Source organism: Pinus tabuliformis, chromosome 8, assembly GCF_031772625.1.
Source record: "Pinus tabuliformis cultivar Carrire ecotype Pingquan chromosome 8, CPIR1, whole genome shotgun sequence".
NCBI classification, from domain to species: domain Eukaryota; kingdom Viridiplantae; phylum Streptophyta; class Pinopsida; order Pinales; family Pinaceae; genus Pinus; species Pinus tabuliformis.
The window spans coordinates 559,578,129-559,590,202 of NC_142294.1; positions in this window are offsets into that span (position 1 = coordinate 559,578,129).

The window sequence follows — 12,074 nt, forward strand, 5'->3', positions numbered from 1 at the left end:
CATTAATATCATTTGATGATATGTATGTTTTGTTTAGTGTTGTCAAGGGCATATGACATCTCAACTCTAGGTGATGACCTATATTATTTCTTGTTAACAATGTTTTCTCCCCCTCATCTAGGTATAAATTTTTACTCGTGCAAGATACCAGTGCTAACCATTGAATTAGTGGTTACTAAGGTAAACCTTATTTTAGGAGTTAACACCTGATCCTCCTTTTTCATTTGAGTTGGCCACATTTCAAATAAATATTTTTTATTTTTCCTTTGGGGAAAACTTAACTCTACGATTAATGTTGAACATTGTTATACGATATTTATGATTGCAGACAAAAGTATCTCCCCTAGGTTTGGTGTCTAACCTAGAACAACAAAGAGACAAGGAACCCAATGCTTCCCTTAAAGTAAATAGATGGTGAAATGAAGCCTACATGGAATATGTCACACACTTCACTCCTTATTCAGCTTGAATGTTGTTATACGATATCTACGATTGTAGACAAAAGTATCTCCCCTAGGTTTAGTGGCTAACCTAGAACAACAAAGAGACAAGGAACCCAATGCTTTCCTTAAAAGTAAATAGATGACGAAATGAATCCTACATGGAATATGTCACACACTTCACTCATTTAGCTTGAATGCTCCAATTCCAGCTCTGATTGATTGCCAAAATTAGAACCAACATAGTCATATAACACAAGCCAAGAAACTAAAAGATCTATGCAATATCATCTAAATACTCTATTCAATAGATCAACATGGTATTGAAATACATGAAATAACAAAATCACATATAAGAAAACAAAGAATTATTTTCATTAATATAAATGGAAAGAGTTACAACCATAAATAGATGTTGATCTTGTATAAGAACTCTTCCAAGCTGATTTTTCCTTTCCTTATCACAATGTGCACCTCTAATCATCCTAAATGCATGAAATGAAACCTCTCACAATAGCAACATAATGGTATAGTCACTCTCCAAAATCAAAACTATTACATATGGAAGGATGTAAGTATATAGAGGAGTGGGGCAAGTTGGGAGTTCTTATCTAATTATCAATCTAAGATTTTAGATCCACCTTTAATGGGAGGATGGGATCAAAGGATAAGACTAGAAACTCCAAAGTAGGATAGGATAGGATCCGAGTTTTTTATCTGAGGTAAATGGTTGTAAAAAATTCCTGAAGCTTCTGGAAGAGGAGGCTTCTGAAATTTCTTTATTTTTCCTGAATTTCTAGAACTAATGCAAATGCAAAGGGGAGAAACTTGTAGGTAATCAATGTAGGCCGTAATGGAGAAACCTACAGGTGAAAGTTGTCCAGCAAGAGGCCAGGGAGTGTAGGTCCTAAAAATTGGCTCAAATGATGCAGTTTTAGGAAGAAACTTTGGGGAATGAAAAAGGCATGCTTAGGGTTTTGTGATAGATAATGACAAAGAGGAATATGGTGTCGATCGGTCCCATTAGGAGGCTTATTGATCAGATGTGAAAAAATGGCCTATAATAGATTTGCCCCTAAAGCGCAAAGTTAAAAATGATGATTAATGACTCAGGTGTTTTACCTTCTAACAAGTCGGGATCAAGAAAAGTTGACAAGCTTCTCTTGTTAGAATACATTTTCATCATGACATATTTTTTGTTGAGGAAGACATACCCATACTCAGCACATAAGTTAACATAACATGTACAATGATAAAAATACGTGTCCACAGATTAAAATTGGTGGACCCATGACTGGATGACTATCTGTATGATCATCACCATCATACATTGTGATCTCTGTATAACTCTTGAAATCGTACCCCGAATGGATGAAACTAGATACAGGGTCTTCTGTATATGAGTCTAACCATGTGAATCAATAAGATAAGTTATAACATAGTGGACACCATTTGATTACTGGTGAATTATGTAAGTTTTTAATAGAAGTGAGATAAATCACCAATGATGTTAATGGCTCTCAAGGTACTACAATACAATCCATATGGTGTGAATAAATGAGTTGATGTCGAACACCACACATAATATTTTGATTGAAGGCCATTAATGTAAAATTATCGCTCAAAGCGAGGAAACTTGCCATTGATGTATGAAAGCACCAAGGTACCAAGCAATTTTTCTAAGTAAACTTCATGGATAATGTGTTGATGTTGACAGGAAGTGACCCATTGCAGGAGGGCCTTGATGTATCCCCCATCAATGACACGAAATGTGTATCACGATTGAGATAGAATGATTGAGTGATGATGATATGGAACTAGATTGAGAAAGGAAAACATGGAATGAATGCTTAAGCTTATTGTAGTATATATTAAATGAATTACTTCTCTTGAACACACCGTCAACATTGAATGGAGTTGGAAGCACTGACCCAAAACTGAAATGGAGGCTTTAAAAACGGTATGATAACTAAAATACAAGAAGATTACCAAACCCAACATTCACAGAGATGAAGAGGAAGAGTGTTGTGTTCAAGAGAAACTCACTGGCATTAGCAAATGGAATACCCTGCTTTCCCAATTTCCCGAACCATATTGGTCAATACCTCTTTATTTTTTAACAAGTTTGGGGAGGATAACATGTTCTTGATCTGTAAGTTCATTCAAATTAATCCCTCTGAGTATGTTTAATGAACACTGAGAAGGAGTGGTTCGGTATTTTCATGTTCGACAAGTCCATCATTGTTTGATGTTTTAATGAGTCCATCGAAGGTAATAATTGACATATTTTTCATGTTTAGAGAGTTTTTAAAAGAGGAAAAAAAGAAAAGTCCATATGTCCCTTTTCATAGATAGTCTCTCAATTTTGAAAAAGCATAAAACAATAAGGAGGAAAAGCTCTTAAACATGTTTGAATAAGGTATTCCTTTTTCATATATAGTCTATATTAGTCTCGAAAAGGGTTAAAATTATACTGAGAATACGTCTTTTCATTTACTTTTACAAGTTCAAAAAGGCAAGTGCTTGGCGATCTTTTCATATTTTGGGAGTCTGAAAAGAGCTGAAAGAGGACTCCAAGGGGTTCCTTTTTCATAGGTTTACAAAGTCCAAAAAATAGAAAACTATACTCCTTGGTTAAAATAACTTGTTTAAAGCATGATAAAAATCTGTTAACAACTGTCAACCTCCTCAAAACATCATAAAAAGAATTAAACATACTTGTTCAATAGTAAAAATGAAGCACATCTAGGTCAAAACATTAAATCTGAATAAAATAATGTGAGAAATGAACATAAATACTAAACAATGTGAGAAATGAACAAAAATAAATATTCAAAATGACTATTTATTTTCACCATTTCACATTTATCTTCAACAGTGAGAATTCTAAACTCTTTTTCCCTCGATCTTCTTCAGCTAGTTACAACTAATCTAGTCGACCATTCTGAGTATTGTTGCTTCTAGATAAAAGATAAAATCCTTCTCTTTCTTGTCATGGTCCATTTTTGTGATTTCATGAAGAATTTTGAGGTTTTAACGGTCGTGGGGTTCTAAGAACACACCCTATGACCAATGCACCCCCCCCAAAAAAAATCAAAATATGCATTGTACTTAGGTCGACTATCATTGATGAGAGAAGTGAAATGCTCTGTCATGCACTATTGGGGTGCATTGGACGCAAAATGCTAATTTTTTTATTAGTTTCCCCTCAATTTTTGTCATTTTTTCACGAAAAGGAGCCTAATGAATCTCTTATTGATGTTTTAGGCATTCATTAGCACAAAATGGCATTCGTTTGGAGATAAAGAGAAAATGAGGAATATTATTTAAATGTAGAAAATGATCTTGCTACCATCCGCACACTAAAAAAGTGTAGATTGCTAAAATTCTTATGCCTTCCTTTATCTATAAGGGGTGCCCCCATCTCTCTCCTACGTGGGAGAAGTGGTGAGGAGACAGTGAAAGATTATATTGTTAGCTATTGTAGATGTTGAGCCCAACCAACTAGGGAAGGAAATATCAATATAAAATATGTAACCCAATTTCCTTTGAGAAATTTCTTATTCATTATTGCAAGATTGGAAGGTAGCTCAATGCTTCATGTAGCAATTAGATCATACATGCAGTATGAGGTGGAGTGTCTAGACCCAACAACCTTTAACTAGAGTGAGGGATTTTTGGTTAATATGAAAGAACAATTGACTAAAGAAAGAGAGGGGAAGTTAAATAACTTCAACTATGGTTCAATATTAGTGTCTTTTGTTCTAGAGCAGGTGCCACTACTTCGGCATCAACAGATTATACTTGAGCCTATCGATTCGAGGGCCCCACGCATGAGGAGGTGGATAGATAATATGTCACGGCATGCATGTTTCTCCGCGATCAACTTATCACCAACCTTATTTGGGTGGCTACGTAGACAGTTCATCATGATCAATGATTATCCTTGCGCAGGGATGGATTTCCATGGTGATCCCGACCTCGTGCTTCTTGAGGGTGAGAAATGGGATGCTTCAGGTAAAATATTTCAACCATTTAATTTTTTGAAAGTTTTAATTTATTTATTTATTTTATTATTATTATTTTTTTCTGAATAAAGACTAATTCTATTAAGAGAGGAAAAATATAGTACAATCAAGCCTGGAAACAGGCATAGCAGAGAAACAAGGGAGCCGGAGGTGATAGGGAATCAACCTTGCTCCATTGAGACAGACAAGGGAAGGGCCATAGAAAAGTATAGGAATACAAAGGAAAGTACTGAGAAAAAAGCTACCCCGAAGGGTTATTTCCTGCAAAACGACATTTTTGCCTTTTTTCTTGCTCACTTTTATCCACCTAGTGGAGCTTGGCTGAGTCATGACAAGTTGTAGATTATTCTATTCTGACGGCTGAGCATCCTTATTAGAGTCTGAGGACGAAGAGAAATGAGAATGTTTCTGAGAAATCTGAGGGTTAGAGGGAACCTCCGGATTAGCCGAGGGAGCGTCCATCAGTATTTCCTTATTCTGCGAATCAGCTTCAATTTCCTCATGAACCTGCACATCTGCCTCAGATTCCTCCTCCTCTAAACTCGAGAAGCCTAAATCGTCCAACGAACGAGGAGGCTCAAAAGGATTCCATCTTTTGGATTTGGGCTTACGATTTAGATTCTTCCTTTTATCTTTGAACTGGGAACATGTACTCTGAAGGTGCCCTGTTTGATGACAATGGCGACATCGAAAGGCTGTATTCTCGTAATCCAGTGGTTGAGTCCAATGGACATCTCCAAACTTGAGATTAATTTGATCCTGTAGTCCTTTGCTGATATCTATTTCTGTACACAGTCTACCGTAAGTGTAGAGACCATTTTCCCTTCTTGAGGTATTTGTAGCCAGGTATAGTCCCAAAGTGTTTCCAATGGCTAGAAAGACAGAGAAATCCCAAAAAATGAGTCGAAAGATTCGGGAGCCTGACCCAAATGGGAAGCTTGGAGATGACTGCTGTAGAGGGGTCGAAGTCAGGAAACCAAGGGGTAAGAAAAAGCCCAGCTGAACCCCAGAACCAAGGGCCTCCCGTTAAGGCTTTCTGGTAGTCTTCGCTTGAGTAAAAAACCACGAGGAAGAAACCTTTTGAACATAAGAAGATTTTGCATTTTTTAGTCCAAAAGGAATGGACCCATTGGTAAAGATCTGCTGTGCGAGGCCAGAGCCCATTAAATCTACATATGAGTGTTGATTCTGCAAAAATCTGGTAGTGGTTTTCAACCCCAGGATTAGAGAAGCTAATGGATGGAATTTCCTCTGATTTGTCTACCAGAAACGGCTTTGGAGCGCCATTTAGCTGGGTTGCCTTTGAAGAGAACTAAGGTTGGGCAGCATTTTTGCGTGCTACATCTTTGTAAGAGAAACATGGGGCATAGGAGGTTTGCCCAAAGGAACCACCTCTTAAACGGAAAGAAGCCCCAATAGAAGCGTCCTTTTGAATGCTGTAAAAGGAGAGAGGAAGGGGATGCATAAGTTGCTTACCCTCATATAGCAGTCTACGGCAAGAGGAGGGAATCCCCAGCCGACATTCAAGTTTTTGCAGAAGATCCTACACAAGATCTGTTGCGTGAACCCATAACATTATCGTTTTTCCTGAAAGATTGACTTGGATCTGAAATGCATGTGATTCTTCAGGCAGATCCGGCTGGTTCAAGAGAGAAAGCTACTTCAGAGTTGAGCTCGTCTAAACTTGCCTCCTGATAGTTGCTTGCCCACAGATCTGGGTTTTTTTAAGGCCCCAAGATCTTCTGGGCTTCTGATCTGATGGTTTAACTACAGATCTGAGCATCTGACTACCATCCATGGTCAGGACGCCTGATTCAGAGCAGAACCTTGACCCTGCAAACACAACTTGGACCAGGTTGGGTGAAAAGGAAGGATATGGACAAAACGCTATTGACCTTGCCGCCGATTCGGTATCTTGACGTCGGATCTTGAGGATTCGATGAATGCAGATCTGTAATAAATGCATATCTGTGACCCCATTGTGCAGATCTGTGACATTGAGCTCCCCTGCTTGGATACCGCTGAAATCTTTCTTCAAAAGAAAATGCTCCCCTTCCTTTACGCGTTCAGTGTCTCGAGCACCAGAAACGATTTTGAAGCCTTCAATTCCTTCTGCGCTAAGGCTGATGCCAACGGCCCCCGTAGAGGCATCTTCCTTCTTCAAGACCAAGAGTTTTGCTGGCATGGAGACCAAGAAACAGCAGATCTCTATGAACCCCTTTGCATGCAGTAAAACTTCGAGAATATTCCAGGATTTGGGTTCCATGAAATTAGCCGGAGGCCATTTTATGCCTCCTGGGATCGCCAAGTCCTCTACGACAGAGAAATCATTCAGCGCGGTGGGCAACAGAGAGCCACAAACCATTGAAACCCTTGTCTCCATGCTCCGAAAACAATTTTTTGGTCTCGACGAGAGTAGGTATTCGAAAGATGAAGTTTGAAAGTTTTATTATTATTATTATTTTATTTTTTATTTTTTATTTTTATTTTTATTTTTATTTTATTTTTTATTTTTTATTTTATTTATTTATTTTATTTTTATTTATTTATTTATTTATTTTTATTTTATTATTATTATTATTATTATTATTAATTTTTTTTTTTTTTTTTATTTTTTTTTTTTTTTTTTTTTTTTTTTTTTTTTTCCGAGACTAAACTATTGATGTTTTCAAGCATATATTGGATCAATTTGACAAGTAGGTGCTTCATATCTCTATCGTACAGAGATACAACTATGTGAGGAGGCAGTGGAACCAGTACAAGTTGTTGCGGTAGGACGAGATGTGCTATGAGATCTTGAGTTAGGTGATATCCTATCAGAGGTGGAGCGCCACATGGAGGGTCTCACACATGGGATTGATGAGACTGTGGTCAACCAGATTCTAATGTGACTTCAGCGACACACTATCAAAGTGCCTAGCCGTATTGGTCAATTACTGTGAAATATAGCCTATGCATTATTATTCTATCATGAGAACCATTGATTTATCTACTTAGATATTTTCACATATTTTTTATATGGGTGATATAGCCATACGTGTCTCGGGGCACACGTTTTTATAAAACCAAACTTAATATATATGTACATATTTTCAGTGTTTCCTAGTTCCTATAATGCTTCCAATATGATGTGATGTGAATTGAAACTTATTTACATTCGTTGAAAATGTCTATCTAAAATGTAATTATCTAGGGCATCTACTAATGTGTTTAGATTTCTAGAAATATGTCCATATCATATGAAATCAAAATTTCTTTCTAGAAGACATACTCTCAAAACCATGTAAAGGATGGAGGGATTTCTCACTGAATAGACATTATCAAGTTGTAGTACTATGAGTTGTGAGTCAAGCTTGATGACTAAAAGACAGATACCATGTAAGATAACATGAGATAGTAGCTCAACCACTGCGCTATACCCAACGATGTTGTTAGTAAAGCAATGAATGAAAATCCCTTGCATACTCACTAGATCGGCATTTGGAGAAAAGATAGAAAATGCTACAGACGATAGATTCTGAGTACTATGACTATAACCAATATAAAGTTCGATGGAACTTGACATCTGCAAACCAAACATAAGAGGAATCAACAGAAACTATGGAAAACTCTAAAAAGACACACTTCAAATAGACTCAACAGACCTATAGAGAATATGTACATAGTGTACTACGCGAGATCAAGCATAGTATGTTTTGAGGTACAACCCATTCCTAGGCTACACCAATGAAACTCCATCAAAGTCTACTAACACATAGGCCCCTTTTTCAAGGATTCACTTCTGAATGTACAAAGCCAACCACATGGGTTGGAACTTTCCTAGACCTAACTTATCGACCTGTTGGTCATATAAGAGAACCAAGTCTCCTTCCAAGAAGACACAAGGCTTGACACTTTTGTCAGATTGCACCTTGACACATATTTTACGATATTCATTGGCTCAAACAACATCACATAGAGTTTCATCCAAATGAGTCAAATGTAAAATACACTCCTCTACGGAAGTGGTAGGAAGAAGTTGGACAACTAGTTTTAACGATGTAATTTCCCATTCGATGGGGAGGATTGCTTCCATATCATAGACCAAATAGAAGGGTGTGAATCCAGTAGCAGTCCTAACTGAGGTTCAGTATGCCCATAACGAATCATAAGGAAGCAAGTCCTGGTTTGATTTGTGGACCCTTATCATACTTTGAAGCATAGAGTTAAGAATTTTGTTAACAATCTCAACCTGTCCATTAGTATAGGGATAGTAGGTAGTGTAATTTTCATATGAAAGTCCTAGCTTACCAGTTATTTTGGTCATCATATGATTCCATAAATTATTTCCATGATTCGTAACTATTTCCTGTAGAACACCAAACCTAGCAATAATGTGATTGAAGAAAAATTATGTAGTTGTTTCGCCATTGTTGTTATATGTATGCATCGCATCAGCCCATTTAGTAAAGTAGTCTACAATGACAATGACATAAGCATGCCCCTGATCGAGTGAGGATTACCTGTCATAAATTTTATACCCCATTTTGTAAAGGGATGAACAATGAAAACAGGATGCAATAGAGTAGGCAAAGCATAGATCTTACAATCATAGATCTGGCATGCATGACACTTCTAGACAATGAGAATACAGTCGTGAAACATAGTAAGCCAAAAGTAACCAATGCATAAGATCTTTTGCATTGTAGCGTAACTAGACAGATGAAGGCTAGATGCCCCTATGTGTCATTTATTAATGACTTTCTTGACCTCCTCAAGGGTGAGACACATTTGTAAAATTGTATCAATACCACGAGGGTAAAGGGTGTCATCGATAATAACATAATTTCGGGATTGGTATTGAATACGTCATTTCCCGGAGCGAGAGGTATTGGGCCAGAAAGTCTAGGTTTGGAGATAGATCAGAAATATCCATACCATGGGTTAGATGATGAAATTAGAAACAATGAATCTTCATGGATAAAATCTTCAAATGTAGATTCAGAATCAGGGGAATAAAGATCACACATTAGCTCGAAAAAAACTTGGGATTTCTTTGACTTGGACTTGATGAACTCCAGGTCGAACTCTTGAAGAATAATGATCCACTTAGAGTACTTTCCTCGTAGAAATTGACATGATAATATATATGTCATAGGGTTGCAACCCAAAATGACCATATTTTTCCGAAGCAATATGTAATTGAGAAACCTTTGGACGACTTGAACGATCACCAAAGCCAACTTTTATACATGAGTATATTTGATTTCGATATCACTAAGGTTCTAAATCAGATAATAAATGGGATTTTCGGTCCCTATATCATCTTCTTGGACCAATACGATTACTATAGTAGAAATGGCAGCACCGAGATACATGAAATAATCTCACTTATAATCAGGGGGTATAAAAGAGATGCCCGAACTAGTACATCTTCGGGGGCATCAAACACTTTCTCAATAGCGTCTTCCAAATTGAAGGGGACCACTTTTTTCAACAAACAATTGAATCCTTCGGTGAGCTCAATGTAATTAGGGATGAACCTCTACGGGAAGTTATCTTTCCCTTAGCTTCGTTGTAAATGAACAAGATAAGAAGGTGCATATAAGTCAACAAATGCATGTACTTTCAAAGGATCAATAGAAATTCATTATTTTCAAATGACAAAACTGAGTAGTTGACCATAACACACATTTTGTGGGTTAATTAGAATGTTATAATATCTACAATGGAGGAAAATGACATTTAGATGCATTAGGTGATCATATCGATATTTAGAGTCCACAGGGTGATCATAAAAATAGGGTTGCATGATATGTATCATTTTGTGAAAAGTGTAATCCATAGCACGTTGAAATGTGGCCCTAACATTCTTTAATTCTAATGGGATATTTCGATAGGAAAAAGTACCCCAAGGAAAAATAAATGTAATGTTAGATTGGCCCGCAAGAGAATGTTGATTTGATTATATCCCGATAATCCATCCATGAATGAATAAATCTCACAGCCAGTGTAGTCATCAATAATCTAGTCAATAAATAGGGTCGGATAATTATCCTTTGGACAAGCACGATTCACATCTCAGTAATCGAAACATACTCAGATCATGCCATATTTTTCATGACAGGGACAACGTTTGATACCCAATCAGTGAAAGGAGAGGGCTTTATGAAACCAGCCCAAAGAAGCTTTTCAACTTCAACCTTAATCCCAATGGCCTTTTTGGGATGGACAGGATGGAGGTGCTACTAGACAGGTTTGGCATGAGTATACATTTCAATCTTGTGCACTACTATATTTGGGTCGATGCCTGGCATTTCCTCCTAAGTCCAAGAAAATACATCCCAAAACTCATGAAATAGGGCTCTATAGATCTCGATCTCAGTTGGACAACAAGACACTCCAATGTATATATTTTTGAGAATACCTAGTTCGACAGAGATATCGAGAGGTATCATTTCTTTGGTAAAATTAGGAAAATACACATCACTAAGATTATCCTCAATGGAATATGGTAAGGAGGAACGATGATGATGTTCGTCCCACGACCCATGATCTTGCATCATGATCCCCATGATGCTCTCATCGGCATAGAATATGTCAGAAAAAGGATCAGAAGATGTGCCATAATCCAGTGTTCGATCTACCCACTTAATCGAAGAGAAGGTGTAAGATACACAAGCCAAATAGATGGCTTCATAATCTTGCTCAACGAGGATAAGTGGAATTTGGTCGCCAAAACTTTGGATGTTAGTTCGATCAGGTACAATCTAGGGACCATCTAGGATAGTAGAAGATGATATCATGTTGATATAAGCAACCGAGGATGAGCTATCGGGAAGGACAGGAAGAGGGAGTGAAAAGTTTCCCATAAGTGAATAATCCTTCAACAATCCAACTGTGACATGGTGATAGGAATGTAGAGTTTCCCCTACAAGAGGGACACTTCTAGTAACATGAGAATCAGAGGCGAAAAAGGTGAGTTGATCTATGGCTATAATCTCACCTTTGTGAGGAAAGGGGATCGTATGGAAGTAGGTTGAAATGATGACAGCTATGGAATAAACCTATGTATGTCCTAGTAGAATATTATAATCGAAAGGTCCTCCAATAACTTCAACTTCTATGGAAATGGTTTCCCCCTAGTTCTACTTGAAGGGAATTCAGAATCCCATAAGGTTTACATGTTCTTCCATCAAAAACTTTTAATGTGGTGGTTGATTGACTTAGTTGAGGTAAACCAATAGCCTTCTAGCAAGACAAGGACATAATGTAGGTCAAGGATCACTCGTCCACAATAGAGAGATGAATGTTCTTACCATAGACAATGACCTGGATTATAAAATCTAACTAATCTAGAAGTCAAGGGGTATAGTTTTCATGAGAGAAAACCACTATGTTGGAATCTGATGGATCCACACATTTGATAGCTAATAAAAAGGTCTTCTTTTGGGTGGGGAAGTTTTTCAACACCTCAAGAGTTGACATAACTGATGGAGACTGAGCCAAGTCTTCAACTACGTTATATTTTTGGGGAACTCTTGAACGAGGGTTGAAAGAAGACTTATGAATAACTCCCTTCGGAGGCTTGATAGTCAATTCCATATAAATCAGAGGTGGATTAGGA